This window comes from Podarcis liolepis (assembly GCF_965112155.1).
Source record: "Podarcis liolepis genome assembly, chromosome: 13".
NCBI lineage: Eukaryota > Metazoa > Chordata > Lepidosauria > Squamata > Lacertidae > Podarcis > Podarcis liolepis.
In genome coordinates this window covers 23,868,656-23,881,401 of record NC_139573.1, presented here as the reverse complement: position 1 = coordinate 23,881,401, position 12,746 = coordinate 23,868,656, and positions in this window count along the sequence as shown.

The following is a 12,746-nucleotide window of genomic DNA, read 5'->3' as shown; positions in this document are numbered from 1 at the left end:
TTTCCTGGATTTTACTATCACCGTGTTGGAGGGTTCTGAGGGCAGATGTTGATCAATATTGTTTTCCAAAGGTCTGGCCTTTTCTGATCCATTTTCATTCACCATTGTAAGCATCTCAGCTCTAAGCTCTTCCAACTGCTCATCCAATAATCACCGCATGATACCAACAATCTTTGCCATATTGGATTCTGTTAACCTCCCACTTAGCAGTGTCTGCCTATAAAAGCTTTAAGTAAACAGTGCATTCTATTCCCATGCTGAATTCAGTTTCATTTTTATAGCCAGTGCCACACAAACAAGATGGAGAGTTTAACGTACTATAAAATGAAGATTTTTAACAAAGCAGAGTGCCCTTCTCCACCAAAGATAATTAATATAAGCCTTTTGCTTTGTTAATTAATGCCTCCTCTTTAATTAGTCAGAGTCTTTATTATTTTATTGTTTCTAATGTTTTGTGCTCTACTGTTGTACATATGATACTATGGTCAATGGTTCCAATTGGTTTAATAATACTTCCATTCCATGCCAGCTCCTAGGTTTCACTCAAGATTGGATCCAGGGTCTGGAAACAATTTTCAATGTGGTCATTGCTTCCTTTATTTTGTAGTCATTCATCTTTTTCTCAGGATTGAAGCTATGGCCTCCAGACTATTCCAGAAACAAATGCCACTTCATTTTTGCAAGTATCTCTCATTTTGGCAATAGCTCTTCTTTGAAGGCTTCCACAGAGGTCTCTTTCAGTAATTTGCACCAGTTATATGAACCTCTGTCTTGCATCTTTAGCTTTGTTCTAGATGCCTATGCCTGCTATTACTCTTGCCTCCCTTCAGGCTTCCAAAGCCCATCCTGGGCCTCTTCTTAAATCCCTTACCATCCTGCTCCAGTTCATTTTTGTGTTTTTTAATTCTAAATTGCCCTCTAATCCTTGAATGAAGGGTGATGTATAAATTAAATAAATAGCTTTCCCCCAACAACCATTTTATGACCATTCCCGAACCCTGACTTTTATTTACACACATGTGGGCCCTCCACCCAGTCGCCACAATTTGAGTGAAATTCAATGAGATGTGGCAGACTGTCCAGTAACCGACTTACTAAAACTGAGCTTGAAGCCTCTCCAAACTTAGCTAGCCCATTATTGACACTAGGCTACAAGTTTTACTGACACTTTGATACCTGCTAGGATGCCTTTAGCTTCTATCAGGAATAAAATTCAGCTTAGTTAATAGTAACCCCATTTTTTGAAATTATATAATGTTATTATACTAAGCTTTATCACATAAGCAAAATGAGTTACCTGCAACAAAATAATAAAAAAATGCTACAAGAACGTATACCAGCCAGTATCCATTGACATTAATTATATTTTGCTGATTAATGTGAAGATAATAAATAGGCAGTTTTCTGTATGCTTATTGCCCTTTATTTGGAAAGAATTTCATTACCATCACTCCTAACTATCTGAAATTAAGTATGCAGGCACATACGGAGAAGGCTGCTGGTGAATTGCATAGTAGTCCACCAAAGCTTCTGCCATAATAATTTGTTTTAAGGTGCTCTGTGGCCCTTTGGCGATATCTTAGTTCTGCCCAGAGTAGACCTGCTAAGTCAGTGGACCTAATTACTCATGCCCACTTCAGTGGTTCCCCTCTGGAGTGTGACTAGCTTTGACTTTACAACCCTTTCTTGAACTAACTTTGGCTTCTGCTGCGGTGGGCGAACAGGGTGGCTACTCTGCTTCGTCACCTACCTGGAGAAAAGAAAAACTGAGCACAGCAACAGCCTGCTGCAGAAAGGCTTGCAGGACATTCAGGGAAGCAGGGGCAAGAGAGAGAGGGTGATACAGGGTGAGGGGGTGATGAGGGGGCAGTACTGGACCTTTTAATCTAGAAAAAAGGCACTGGTTTTAACCATGAGACTTCAGAGGCACACCCAAAGCAGAGCTGCAGGCCATCTGGCTTTCCAGACATGTTTGGTCTGTTCATGAGAAATAGCTTGCTCACAAGAAGCCATGTACTCCCAAGGAATCCTTGTTCTTCATACAGGAAATCCAGCAGCTGGCTGCTGCCTGAGTTTGCACCATTAGGCCCTGGTAACACCCCCCTCCCCAATCTCAGTGATAGCTCACCCTCAACTTTTCATTCTGTGCATTGGCCCTTTGTGTCTTAGAAAATATAATGGATTTCCAAGACCCCTGAAGGCCTGTATCTCCTCTCTTTCTCAGTTTCAGTTGACACAGTCTGTTCCTTTGTAATATTTGCCTTGAGGCGCCTCAGGGCCTCCTCAAAGATGACTCCTCTAGCTGGGGCATGGCACTTATTATATCTTAAGAGGTGTACAAATCGGTGCAGTTTTGACAAGTTCAGTACCCATGTTGGTTCAAAATGCCATTGGATAATTGCCAAACATAGACCAAAACATACTCTTTAAACCCAGGAACTACCGTGCCAAATGCCTTGGCCTCTGCCCAGTATACCTGAAGGAGCGTCTCCATCCCCATCATTCTGCTCAGACACTGCAGTCCAGTGCGGAGGGTCTTCTGATGGCTCCCACGCTGCAAGAAGCCAAGTTACAGGGAACCAGACAGAGGGCCTTCTCGGTGGTGGCACCCACCCTGTGGAACACCCTCCCACCAAAGAGAAAAACAACTACCAGACTTTTAGAAGACATCTGAAGGCAGTCCTGTTTAGGGAAGCTTTTAATGTTTAATAGGTTATTGTATTTTAATATTCTGTTGGAAGCTGCCCAGAGTGGGGCATAAATGGGTGGGGTATAAATTATTATTATTAATAATTATTATTCTTGTTATTACATTTTAATTGTTCTCTGTTATTTAACTCAGGCCTGAACACAATTATGTAGAATTTGGGGGAAAATATACAAAAAAGTAGCCCAGCACTAGATGATAAGATAGCAAAGATCTCCACAGCTACCATGTATTTTCCTTTGGTACTCAGGTATGCTGGAACAAATGATATCCAAACACTGCAAAAGACCAACATGCTGAAAGTGATAAATTTGGCTTCATTGAAACTGTCAGGTAACTTCCTAGCAAGAAATGCCACAGTGAAAGTGACAGCAGCTAGGAAGCCCATATACCCCAAGACACCATAAAACATGGAAACTGAGCCCTCTTTACACTCTGCTATGATTTTCCCAATCAGGGAGTGCATATCTGAATGTGCGTAAGGTGGAGAAGTACTCAACCAAAAAGCACAAATTCCTGTTTGAACAAAGGTGCAAGAAAATACAATAGATTTTCCAAGCCTATTCCCCAACCATTTTCTTATCCTTGATCCTGGTTTGGTTGCCATAAATGCCAGAACCACAATGATGGTTTTTGCTAAAACACAGGAGAGAGCCACAGAGAATATGATGCCAAAAGCAGTTTGTTGGAGAAAGCAGCTCACCTGTCCAGGCTGCCCCATAAAAAGGAAAGAGCAGAGGAAACAAAGGAGGAGTGAGATGAGAAGAATGTAGGTTAGACTTTGATTATTGGCTTTGACTATGGGAGTGTTTTTGTGCTTAATAAATATTACCATTATCAAAGCTGTGGTGAGAGCAAAAGCAAGAGCAGAGAAAACTAAAGTCATCCCTAAAGGTTCTTCATAAGAGAGGTAGGTTATAACTTTAGGAATGCATTGGCTTTGATCCAAATTTGGATATTGATCTTCTGGACATCTAGTGCAAGCGTCCATATCTAAAAAGTAGAAGAAAGATGAAAGATGTTATATTAAAAAAAGATGTTACATTGAATAATATGGAATATTTTTGTACACTTTGTATGCAGTATGTACGTATCTATAACTTTTGTATATTTATAGATGGATGAATTAAGACTTTAAATATTTGTATTTGAAATTGTAATAATAATAAAAAATTAAAAAGAAAAGCATGCTTTTTAATGCTTAATAATTCCAGAATTATTGGAACTGAGTAAGATATTTGTGCTACACATTTTGTCATTTTAATGGTTAATGAGTGATGACAGCGGAACATAAGCATTCGTGACAAAGTTCTCATTTTTAATCTACTATCATACACACTTTAAAGTTGGTCAAAAGCTGTAATTGGAAAATGACGTCTGCTGCTAAAAAGAAAAGAAGCATGAAGCATAATTTTCATGATCAGTGTGCGAGCCAATTTAAATCTCTCCATTCAAAACTCACCAGGGACATGATTACCACTCATCTTAATCTTCTACCTAAAGGATAAACAGTTGTCTGTTTTAAGGGCATTAGGTCCATTAACCAGGAACTGTACATAATAAGGGATAGCAAATTATTCAGCAGTCCCAGTATATGTATGGAACGCTTACCTTGACTGATAGTACAGTAAGTGGACTGAGGAATGTACTTGGCATTAGGAAATTAATTCTATTAATGCTATATTAATACAATTAATACAATTCAGCTTTCCCTATTGTAACTTACAAGAGATTTTTGCAATAAAATATTGAATGAGAGATGGTGCAGCCAATGGCAATGATTAGCAAAATATGCTACATTTCTAATGTGTAAGTCCAGGTCCTGATTACAACAGCCAATATCAAAACATCACTATGAGCACAGAGAGTATCGGCTTTGTCTATTGTATGCCTTTTGTGTGGATTGGGTAATTTGGAACAGGAAATTTCTATGATATTGGTGTAAAGTACTAAAGTGGACACACTTTAAAGTGGACACAATTTGAACATGCACACAATGCCAATTTATCACCTCCTGCCTTTATGTAGAAGACTTGAGATGGTCTCTCCCAAGGTGAGAGATACTGAGGGTCACAAAGGGTCTGGTCAGCTATTTAAGCTGGATTGATCCACAAACCACCTTCTCAGCTGCAGTGCTCTGCCTCCCTTTACAGCGAGGAGTTTGCTATTTGAGTTGAGTTGGAATTTTGGAGCTAACTGTATCATACATCATGTACTTAACCCCTGTGACAAACTTATTTCCTACCTGTTTGGTTAGAAATCTTTCCCTCTGGACACAGAACACAATCATAACAGCAAAATGGCTTCCCTTCTTTCTCTTTTCTTCTGTGACCGGGGTGGCACTTGTCATTACACACAGAAATAGGAAGAACCTATAGAGAAACATTAGGGATTGAGAAAGTGTGTGTCTCTTTCTCTCTGTGTGTGCTTGTTCTAAAGCTAGGTACTATGAGATGGAGCAACTGTTGGCAATTCATGTATACTCTTCCTTCACAATTTCCTTTATCATTCTTCCATTTCTTACACATGGTTCATGAACATTTCATGTATTCTACATTGTTCATTGTTTTTTTCTGGTTTTCAACTCCTATTACGTCACATAACTTTATCTTCTTAAGCCTCTTTGAGATTTTGTTTTTGTATAAAGTGGCTCATAAGTGTCAATAATAATAATAATAATAATAATAATATATGACAAAATGAGATCTCCAGTAACCTCATTCAAGTTAAAGCAACCCAGAGTATATACTGGAAACCTTGAAAACATTAATCAACTGAAGATTGGGGTACTTCAAACAATGATTGTAGATCATGTAACATCACTAAAATGTACTAATAACATTGAAAAGAACTCACACATTTGAACAATCAATTTCCAGTTATTTGGAACTAAAGATTTGTTGTTTGTTCTGTCTCACCTGGTTATACTTGCTATGCCACACAATGCTTTCATCTTGTATGGTTAACTGTTTTCCTGGAGGAGCCTGAAGATCCAGGCTTCCAATTTTGACTCTACCAAAAGATTTATTTGGAAACATTACCCAGTTGATCACATCAAATCCTGCAACTAACACCCCATTTTCATCAAATTGTATTGTCTCTCCAGCACTGTTGTTGAATGAGGTACCCTTTAGAAAGAAATGGAGCTATGTTCAAAGCAAGAATAAAGAAAGAGACAAATAGCAAGATATTAGATGGCTGATATGGTGTTGCCAGATACTTTGCAAAGATATGAACTTGGAAATAGACAAAATGGGGGTTGCAGTGGGGAAAAGGGGAATAAATTTAAGAGTTAACCCAAATTCATTGTTGAATTGTACTTTCTGATATAAAAAGAGATAGCAGTGAATTCATCTCCATTTTCTTATTTTTCAAAAAGCTTTCCTGCTATTGTAACCAGTAGTACAGTTGCAATGAGCATCCATACAGACTGCAGAACCTTTGGCTTAGCACTATGATCGGCACTGCAGAGCTATGTCACTTGGTGACTTCTGTAACAAAACTTTAACAATTGATTTATGCAGAAGAAAGAAAAAGCCATGAACATAGCAATTATTTTTTGTAGGTGCTACTTTTTACAAACATGTGGAAAGCTCTGTTCTTTTAGTCTATACAAGAAAACTACACTGGTTTGGGTGAAATTACCTCCCATGGGTGCAGATTCTGAGCCACCAGTTTCCTTCCAACTACGTGTCTTCTGTATTTTGATATGGATTTATACATGGCATGCAGAACATGCAGAACTGTGTGGACAGCATTGTACACAGCATAGCTGTTGCCAGTCATGTCCATTTCAAAGATAGATAATGGCAGACTCTTTAGTTTCTCCTCCACATTGCAGAATTTTTTAATCTTGTCACCCACACTATTCTTTTTCAATGAGCAGTTAAATGTTTTCTCCCAGAAATCCTGCACCAAGCAGTTTTCTTTTGCCTCTGAAGGATTTAGATTCTGGAGAAATGTCTTGAATCCCGGTGGTTCATTTGAATGGACAGATAAGGATAAGGCACCTTGAAAGGACTGCATATTCCAGGGGCTTTTACTGGTGGTTTTGAAATCCCAATGTGATGTCACAAGCAGCACTTTACCTGAAGGAAGATGTGCTGTATGAAGATACCAGATCAAGATATCCATTACTACAGGAGTTCCATATACAACAATTATATTGGCTTTGCTGGTGGTATCTGATATTGTAGAAAATATTGCAGTATTCCATTTCCCTGACATATCAGCAGCATAACCCCATGGTTGTATATTTGTTATAAAAGCAATACAGATGCCATTTAAAGAAAGCTGTGGCACTAGAGCTTGCAAAAATCTTTCTGCACTGAATAATTTCACAGTTAATAGCCCAACCCATGTCCATCCGAAATGCAGAAGTAAGTGGACCATCCCATTGTACTCATAGTTGTTATTTGGCACCATCCGGTATAAGGAAGGGAAGAGTTTTCTTTCTATAAACCTTGAGTCAAGGGAGCCAATCGTGAACTAAGAATAAAACATAGATATAATGATATGAAGGTCACAAAAACTGCATTAAATCACTCACCAGTGTGCAGTACATTTGCTTGCATACACTGGTGTGATTTAAATTAATATTTCATTTGTAATACAAAAATGTGTTCATTCAGGAGATGCACATCAGTATATAGTTAGACAAATCTTTCTCAGTGAGGAACAGTGAGATGAATGCATCTATAATAGACAGGAGAATGTTTTGGATCCAGTAGTTCCAAGAAACATTTTTTTGTAATATTTAAACTTATGCTTGTTTGACTCTGAACCTCAAACTGACCCATTAAACACAATTTCATTTTGAATAACTTATGTTGTACCATCTTAGTACTATCCCCTGTAATAGATACCTGTGGAATCTTGTATGGGTTTGCAATGTTGGCCAGGTTGAGGGAGAGCTCAGAGTATTTTGACCCAACAATGGCTATCAAATTGTTCTGGGTATCACACTTGTAGTTGGGTAAAAGTCTGCGTTGTGTAGAAACAAGATCCAATGAGGCCTTGTAAGTCCTCTGAACACTGTGGTAGCTTTCATAGATGTGGTACCCCACAGTAACATTAGGTAGGATTGTGGGATTTTTTTTAATCTCCTCCATAGCAAATACTAAAGCCAGAATCTCCTGGTAGTTCTTTGGCACAACACTGCAATAAAAAGTACATTCCATATAATAAAATGCCAAGAAATATCAAACGAGCACAGAGAATACCATTTCTAATTCTCTTGGTTATCTCCAGTAAAGAATACCATATGTTATTATTCTTAATTATTTGTAGTAGTATCAGCATTTTGCTTTTCATGAAAAAGTTACATCAGTGTTCTGCTGCTCTTGGAATACTTCCCACAATACACAATGCATGCTAAGGCTTATGTAGCTGCAAATATATTTGGAGACATTTGCGGTAAGGATTTTCTCATATGGCATCACCTGAATATTTCATACCCCTCACTTTCCATAGTTGTGACATGTTCCTAAGGTGGTGCTACCTATGCTTGCTTTCCTATGGATTAGACACACTGTTTTTTTTGTTGTATCTGCTGTTAAGAAATGTGCAGATGAATAATTAGTAGAGATGCAGAGGCACTTCTAGAGTGTAGCACATCTGCTAACCCAGATCAGATGTCCAGACTGAAACTTTGAATCCTGATGCTGCTGGTAGGCTTCAGTGAACTCACCACATGCCAGCTTCTGAATTGCAATACTGCTGTTTCTACACACACACATACTTGTTAGTTACAAAACTGGATTGGTGCTCAGCCTCTGAAAGTCAAAAACAATGCTGAATTTCCAACAATTTTCAGTTCTTCAGCTCCAGCTAAGAAAATATCAACTAGCCATCCTGAGCTATGAAGACAAAGAGACTGTTAGCCAGAAGTCGGAACACCATATGAAAAATGCTTCACATGCATTGCCAAAAATAATAATAATCCTTGTTAAGTAGGATAGTATGGTTATCTCCATATGGATAATAGGAGAGGGTAGATGGGAAAAACATTCGCTGGACAGAGGGTACATTCACATGTCAAGCAAGAATCTCACAGCTCTCATTTCTAACTACATTTAGAGCGAATTTTTCCAGTAATTACCATCAGGAATTTTTAAAATTAATAGGAGAGAAGGCGAAAAGTAGATACTAAAGTACACATCACAACTATTAAGAACATCCAACTAGATGACCGTCATGGTCTCTTCTAACTCTAGAATTCTATGGCTCACTTTAATGTTTGAAAGAAACATGGACAAGATTGATGCCACAAACACAGGAGAAATATCAGAGAATAATCTGGATGATGCCAGAAACACAAGAGAAATATCAGAGAATAATCTGGCACAGAATTGCAAGCCTCAGGGGATGGAATATCCCAATATAGTACTTGAAAAATACTATTAAAATAAATACATTTTGTTTTATTATTTTTAAAAAGGCAGTTGGGTTCATGAAAGAAAGAAGTGCTGCAGAGAAAATAGGAAGAGTTATGAAATGGTCAAAATGATCGTCTGTCCTAGCAGATGCAAGGAGAATACCAAATGCACACAATTGGGTTACAAAATGTTATGTCTAAATGACCTTAGAATGATGTGCTGGAAATCTGGACCAAATTCTCAAATACTAAAAAATGTCTTATCCAGATATCATGGCAAGTACAATGTCAGAAGCACCTACATGTGGATTGCATGCCACTTTTTGTTAGGTAAAGAGCTCCCGTTGCTTCATTGTCTTTTCACAGTTTCTATTAGGTAAACAAATGAATGCTTTAGTTAAAAGAATGAAAATGCCTTACACAATGTCCTTGTTCAACACTGAAGAAGGCTGTTTATTGAAAATATGAGTGAAGTTCACCAAATAGAACCGAGAAGCAATTTGTCCAATGAAAAGGTCTCCTGACTGAGAAAACTCCTGTTAAATAAAGAAGTAGTCATTACCTCTGCATTTAGAGGATCGGAAATTCAAGCTGAAAGAACCAGTATCGGTTTTGTTCACAACACAAGGGAGAAGACCAAGCAGAAACCCAAAATCTCATTTCTAAACACAGTTTTATTGAACTGCAGTTAGCATATTCAGACCAGTCTGGTTGTGACCTGCTTTCAAGGAGACCTCAATGCCACTTTGACCAGTTGGCTTAAGATAATGCCTCCATTACTATCAGTTTGGCTGTATTTTACATGTCTTAATCACGCACACAGTTCTATTCACCAATGTTGCATAAAAGTCTCCCAGCTAAGGAAAATCCTGTGAAATAAAGGAGTTACTTACTCTGCAGCTATTAGAATGAGTCTTCAAGATAGGAGGAATGCAAATGGTCTTGCTGACAATATGTGGGAGAAGACCAAACAGAAACACAAATAACATCACCATTTGGGGAACAAAACTTCCCTTCCAGAAACACATGCTTCGGTTTTCTTCAGATCACCCAAGTTATGACTTACTTTCAATGAGATTTACTCCATTACTACATTGATAAGTTGGTATTAGAGCATGTCAGCCTCACTGTCCCTCTCTTTCTACTTAATAATTCTTAATAATCTTTCCCTATGCTAGTTCTTTTTGTACCTTTCCTGTACCTATGCATCAAGGCTGTATTATTTTCCCATATAAGCAATATCTAGAAATGGAGTCTGCCTTGGGGAAATAGCATGAGTTGCAGATTGCTCAAGCTACTCACAAACCATTTTCACTGGTAATAATCACAGGACATCCAATTGTGTACTCTTACTCTAAAACTATCAGAACACAGAGTGACAGAACTATATCCAAACCTGACCCTTTGGGCCAGTTCTGAGCCTTGGAGAAACCTTTTATAATCACTTTCTGATACAACAGTTTAGTTTTCTCAAGGCTTTCAAATATCCCATGGGGCTTGGTGAGCAGGACAATTATATGGGTATAATTATATGGGGAGGGAGAAGCAGTTCCACATGTGGTGACATTTATGTGGTCTCAAACACAGCAAAACACTAGGAGAAGCAGAAGGTGTTAATTGGTGTGGTAAACACATTATCTTTTGTCCAGAGTAGGATCACTCTGCTGCAATTAATTTAGTAGGGTTTCTGATCTGTTCTACTATGAGTTAAAATATGAATGTTGTACAATGCTGAACAATATGTTAAAATATTAATGTTTTTGCTGCTGGATATTATTGTTGTTGTTGTTGTTGTTATTATTATTATTAGTAGTAGTAGTAGTAGTATATTCTAATTTCTACCCCACAGCTCCTGCAAATGGAACTTTATTTTCCTCACTCTCTTTTTAAATCTCTTGTCTATTTCTTTTTCTTTACTTCTCTCTCTCTCTCTCTCTCTCCCTATCCCCCCCCCCTTTCTCCTCTTATACGTTCTCAGTGTATTTAGAACAATGTTTTGGTTTTGGACAATAAAATTGATATTAAGCTTTGTATTTCTCTTTAAAAATCCTAATAAAATTTATTTTAAAAAATGAAAAGATAAACAAACAAAAATCAATAATATCTAACTTAGAAAAGGACCCTGTCACTTTGATTTTCCTCCACTCTGTTTTATCCTCAGATAATGGAGTAATCTCTTTTATCAACACATATACAGTGGTACCTCAGGTTAAGTACTTAATTCGTTCCGGAGGTCTGTTCTTAACCTGAAACTGTTCTTAACCTGAAGCACCACTTTAGCTCATCTCACTTTATTGGCCGAGGGAGCCGGCGTTTGTCTACAGACAGCTTCCGGGTCATGTGGCCAGCATGACTATGCCGCTTATGGTGAACCAGAGCAGCGCACGGAAACGCCGTTTACCTTCCCACTGGAGCGGTACCTATTTATCTAATTGCACTTTGATGTGCTTTTGAACTGCTAGGTAGGCAGGAACAGGGACCGAACAACGGGAGCTCACCCCGTCACAGGGATTCAAACTGCCAACCTTCTGATCAGCAAGTCCTAGGCTCTGTGGTTTAACCCACAGCGCCACCCGTGTCCCTTAATTCATGTTTCCTCCCTATTTCATTTAGTTTGCTGCCATGCCAGCTTTTTTAACCTTTCATATACCTATAATAATAATAAACGTTTCTTTATATCCCGCCCTACCCAGCCGAAGTCAGGCTCAGGGCAGCTAACAATGGTATAAAATCAAACAATAATTAAATTACCGCCAAAAAACATGTCAAAATCAAATTAAAGTCTGATTAGATGGCTTTCCACAGGGTTAGGGTTGGGAACAGTAAGTGCTCATCGGCCCAACTGTTTACGCTGATCTTATATGGGCCTGTGAAAATGCTGGGAGCCCTCTTTCATATGAGTACTTATACAAAAAAGAAAAGGGGAGTCAGGCTAAGTCCCGGCCTGACCTGGTGGAACAACTCCGTCTTGCAGGACCTGTGGAAAGATATCAAATCCCGCAGGGCCTTGATCTCTTGTGGCAGAGGATTCCACCAGGCTGGGGCCAAGGCCGAAAATTGCTCAAGACCATGAGCTTGAGAGATTTCTTGCTTTCTTCTCTCAAGAAAGTAAGTTAATGTTGAACCATAAGATATCTGATCAGGAAGTAGAAGGTGCCATTCAAAATATGCAATTGGGCAAATCTCCAGGACTGGATGGGCTGACTTCTAGATACTATAGAACTCTGAAAGAGTGGTTATTGCAACCTTTGAAAGAAGTCTGCAATGAAATATTGGAAGGGAAAAGGGCACCAGAATCATGGAAAGATGCGTATATTACACTTATACCGAAAACAGAGACTGAAAAGACTCAGCTCAAGAACTACCGCCCTATATCGTTACTTAATGTGAATTACAAAATTTTTGCTGACATTTTGGCCAAGAGATTGAAAAAAGTATTGATGGAAGAGATCCATAAAGATCAAGCGGGCTTTCTCCCAGGAAGACACTTGTCTGATAATGTGAGGAATATAATAGATATCTTGGAAAAATTAGAAGTGAATATAAACACTAAAGCAGTTTTGATATTTGTGGATGCGGAGAAAGCTTTTGACAATATCTCTTGGAGTTTCATGAAGAAGAACCTACATGGGATGGGGCTGGGCCAAGGTTTTGAAAATGGTA